Below are 5,275 nucleotides of genomic sequence, written 5' to 3'. Positions count from 1 at the left end.
CCTTCAGGTCCCGCCCCTGGGGCGTGGCCACTGCTCGGGAGGCCTCGCCTCTCGTCCGAGTTCTCCATCCACCCGCAGGTCCCGCCCCTGGGGCGTGACCACTGCCCGGGAGGCTCCGCCTCTCGCCCGAGCCCTTTATCCACCCCCGCAGGTCCTGCCCCTGGGGCGTGGCCACTGCCCCGGAGGCCCTGCCTTCCGCCCCAAGTCTCCATCCAGCCCCCACCTACTCCCGGGCCCCGCCCCCGGTACGTGACCACTTTCCTGGAGGCCCGGTCTTTCTCTCCATCCACCTGCAGGGCCCGACCCTCGGACCCTCACGCCGCTTCCCCAGGCGCGTAGGCTTGGATTGCATCTTAGAGCCCTGATGCCTTTTCAAGCACGTTCACACACTAACTCATTTGATCAGTTGTGATTTCTACTAAAAATTTATTACAAGCAATGTAGTAGAAAATCCGAAGTACTTGGTTTATGATTTATTATTCATCTACTCATTCCACAAACTTGTCTCGAGCACATATCGTGTCCCCAGCACGGTACTAGAATGCTGAGGATGCGGGCGTGAAGTAAAAACACCATTGTCCCGGCGGGAAACAGGCTATTAGAGTGATGACTTGTTAGGGCTAATGCATTGCCAAACAGGAGGTTTGCCCACCCAGCAAAGCTTCTTTGGGGGACAGGGACCAATAGACAGAGATAAACATGAGTATGGGATTAGCCAAGAAAGGGAACAGGGCAGAGAAATTTGGAAGAGAAGACCTGTCTAGGTCTGAAGAAGAGCTAGGGTTGGGTCAGGAGGGAGGACACAGCAGCAGGAAGCAGTTGGATATGGATGAGTGAGCAGAGGACGTGGGGTGAGACTAAGAGACTGTATCAGAAAGGGATTGGAAACCAGTTTTGTGAGATTGGATGGACTTTTTCCCAAAGCAATGATGAGGTCACCAAGGTTGTTAACCAGGTGAGTGGATGATCAGTTTTTCTGCAGAGAGTTGGAGGGATAGAAGATCTCAATGAGGAATGTAAGAACCCCAAGTTATCAGTGGTATGGAGAGTGAGGGACGCAGAGAAATGGAGGCCTGGGAAATGCAGGGAGTGTCAAAAAAAGTATTCACATTTTAAGTATGACATTCACTCAAAAGATGGCGTTAATCAAATGAATGCTAGCGTCACCCTGTGACAGGCAGGACAGTCAAAGAAAATGGTGGAATCACACTTGAGCGAACATCATACTACATATGGCTACTGTAATTTAATTCAACTTTGAAAAGTGATACATAAATAATGTCTCTTAAAATGAGTATACATTTTCTAGGCACCCCCTGTATTTGGAAGGTGGCATGAATAGAACTTGATGACTGACCAAGTGAATGATGGAGAAAGAGGGTTCTGGGTTTCTGGCTCTCAAAACAGAGTGAATGGTGCTGCTATAGGTGTCGTAAATCCATCCAGAGTCTCTTCTGATATCTGACAGTCTTTATATGCCTATTCGTGACTAAAAGTGAATGACCTTGGGCTTGTGGTGGTGATTATTGTAATCAGCATAATGGACTTGGTCCTGATGATCTTTATGGCAAATTGTTTTGGTAGAAGAATGAGTTTGGGGAAAGTATTTCCTTTTCACTCCTGCCATTGGAGGAATGGAAATGGAAGAAAGTGCTGTATTACTGAGGAGAGAGACCACAGGATTCATCATTTCAAACACTATCTTGACAATCTTTTCAATGGTTTTGGACCTGGTCCTAAATCTCTGCACAAAACCACAGATCAATACATATCTCCTCCTTGTCCATTCCTACCATACATACGTTGATGAAAAGATGTCAAGGTCTATAAAATATTTTAAGATGGCTTATTCTGGCCAATATGAGTGACCTTAGGACTGGGAACACTCAGCCTCAGGAGGTCCTGAGAGTGTGTGCTTACCATGGTTGAATGGTAGCTTGATTATATACATTTTAGGAAGGCAGAAGTTACAAAAAACATACTTCAATACTTGTGAGATTTTCATTGGTTTGACCTGAGAAGGAGGGGTATTTCCAGGCTGGGACTTGCAGGTCATAGGGGGAGTCAAAGATTTATTGACTAGTAATAGGTAGTTCCTATCTAAGGAATTTTGGAAATTGTTAGAGAAGATGTTTTGCTGACATGGGGGGAGAAAACTCCAGATTTGTTGATATGTAGATGAAGTCCTATATGTGGCAGACTTCAGAGAGGGATAGATAAGTGTCTTACAAGGTTCCTGGAGTCTGGGAGCCCCACGACATGATTTTGCGGGGCCATGGAATATTTCAATTTCTTTTTTTATCTGTTGTGTGATGTTATGTCACAGTTAGGTTGGAAAATAAACTTCAGCACATAAGGTAATAGTCCCATCTGATGAGTCCTTACCAGGTGTGACAACCAAGGCTCTTAGGTATCGGGATAAGAGGAAAAGGCCACAGTTTAGTCCCCACATAACCAAGGAAAACTTTCCTACTTGCCTTCTATTCCAGAAAGAAAATTAAAACTGTTAGGTAGAACCTGCAGCCTCCCACTATTTCCTCCTTCCCTCCCCCAACACCTTTATTCACTCTCATTCTTATCTTCTGTCACAGAGGAAGGGGAGGAGCCCCGTATGTCTGTCCCTTCTGAGGTCTTGCACCATGATTGTGCTCCTCTTCCATGCATCTTCAGCCTCTCCATCTCTACTGGTTCTTTACCTTCAATGCACACTTGAGTCATTCCCATTTTCTCCTCAAAGGAGAGGACCATACTTACCTTATTTATTTCTTATTTTTAGTTTTTGAGTTAGGATCTTACTCTGTCTCCCATGCTGGAGTACAGCGGCATGATCACAGTTCACTGTAGCCTCCAGTTCTTGGACTCAGGCGATCCTTCCACCTCAACCTCCTAAGTAGTTGGTGAAAGGACAAAATAGAGTTTCTCTGGTCACTTTGAGTAGGCTTAATTGAGCACATACATGAAAATACTCCTTTACCGAAGAACAATCAGTTTCCCAGACAGCCTGGGCAAGTGTTATTCTACTTAGTCACAAAACATTAAAATTAACATCATTGTTTCAAGAATTTGTCTTCCAGTCACCAGCCTGCCTTTTGTCCCTGTGCCAGTGACTGACCCACCCATCCACCTGATGTCAGAGATATGGAGAAACAGACCATCACCCCATCACCATGCCAACATCTCTTGTGTCATCTCACCCACGAATGCTTGTCTGTCCCCCTGAAGAAAAACTTTATAACCCCCCCACCTCAAACATTTGGGGCCATGCTTTTCTTAGCATCTGGCCCTCTCCTCCCTTGGAGAGTAAATACACCCTTTTACTTGTTTATTCTCTCTGCAAATCTTTGCTTACCCATGGCACCAACTCTACTCATCAACCTAACATTTTGATGGTCCATACAGGGACTCTCCTAACAGGATCTCTTTTTCTACTGTTTCCTTTTCCAACTCAAGACCTTGGTGGACTGTATTCAAGATGAGAGACAATTGATGGTTTCTGCCTGGGGTTACTCCTTGGTGGAGCCAGAAAGTCTCAGAGGAAGATGTCAGATCACCATCACCTGACTGGGTGAGAAACAAAAGTTGTTTTTCCTTTTTTTTTTTTCCAGTTTTCCATCAAATGACTTCTAGTAACTGGTAATTGACAGCTTCTGGTGAGGGCATTCCCTGGTGTAGCCTGAAAGAAGGCCAGAGAGTGAACGAGATTGATGGCTTTGCCCAAAAGGGAGAGTCCTTCTCTTCTCTTCTCTTCTCTTCTCTTCTCTTCTCTTCTCTTCTCTTCTCTTCTCTTCTCATCTCTTCTCTTCTCTTCTCTTTTCTCTTCTCTCTTTCTCTCTCTCTCCCTGCCCTCCCTTCCCCTTGCGGCAAGCCATCCCAGCTATGCCTTTTCATTGCCATCAGCATCAACTGGTAAAGCATCAACTGGTAAGTCCCCCTGGCACACCCATTTTTAGTTTCATGATTCTGAAAACAGTTACCTAAAAAGCTGTCATTGAGAGTTCAGGATCTCTTAGCCTCTTGGTCTCGGAAAATCTTGACATGCCAAGTCTCCCAGACACTGGTGATGATGTCTCTGTTAGGACACCACAGAGGACTTGCTCCTCAAGGAGGGACTTCCTTGTCCCCCATATAGGATTGAGGTGAATGGAGGAATGCCCTTTTCCCCTTAACTCCTACCTAAGCAGATTTTCCACCCCCACCCAACCCAGGACACTGACTAGGAGTAGATGGTCAGATTCCCCACCTCACTCGGGATGCCTACTAGGGTGAGGACGGGCTTTCTCTCTTCCCCAGTACTGTCCTCAGAACCTCTCCTTTCCCTCTCTAGGACTCCTCATGGGAAACATTCACCCCGGTATTGCCAGAGATTCCCTATTGGAACGTCTTTTCAAAAAAATCTCAAGACCCTCTTATTATAAAAGAACATTTGTCGTAAACATCTCTCTTCTTTTTCCCCCTGAAATACAGCTTAGCCTCAATATCAGTTAGGTGACCAGAAGGTTTGGCCCAAGAACGAGTATCTGGCCCCTAATACCTTTCTTCAGCGGGATCTCTATTTCTGCTGCCAAGGCAAATGGTCTGAGGTTCCTCATGGACTAACCTTTCTCAAATTGGCATACCACCTATACCTTTGCTCTTCCTGTCACATGCTCCTTCCAACTCCTTTTCAAACTAATTTGCCTTCCTCTTGTTCACTCTCAGAAGATTCAGACCCAGTTGACCAACCCCCACTTTTCCCCACCTTCAGCCTCCTCCCTTTCCACTCCCCAAGACCGCACCCCCCCCACCAGCTGCTTATCCTAAACTCCCTCCCTCGCTTCCTGATAACATGTCAGCAGCAGCCATGGCTGCTGCAGCAGAAACCGGGTCATGAATGTTGCCTCCTTTTACCACCCCCTTCATTTTCTTCACCTGCCCATGCCTGCTCAGGATGCCCTTTAAATGTCTAGACTCTATTCACCAACTTCTCCTTAGGGAAGTGGCTGGGTGGAAGGTAATATTAGAGTTCATGTTCCCTTTTCTATACTAGATCTATCTCAAATTGAACCTAAACTGGGATCTTTCTCTGCTGATCCTTTTAAGTTTACTAAATAATTTGAATACCTCTCTCTCTCTCTCTCTCTCTCTCTCTCTCTCTCTCTCTCTCTTGCTCTCTCTCTCTTCTTATGATTTGTCCTGGAGAGATGCAAATGTTATTCTTACTTCTACCACCTCTGCAGAGGAACGCAGTTGAATTTTTACCAAAGTCGAGGACTTAAGTCAAAGATAGTCTATTATC

This window comes from Carlito syrichta, unplaced genomic scaffold (assembly GCF_000164805.1).
Source record: "Carlito syrichta isolate Samal-C Ts95f unplaced genomic scaffold, Tarsius_syrichta-2.0.1 Scaffold306634, whole genome shotgun sequence".
NCBI lineage: Eukaryota > Metazoa > Chordata > Mammalia > Primates > Tarsiidae > Carlito > Carlito syrichta.
The sequence above is the reverse complement of the archived record's forward strand: the minus strand, read 5'-3'. Positions refer to the sequence as shown.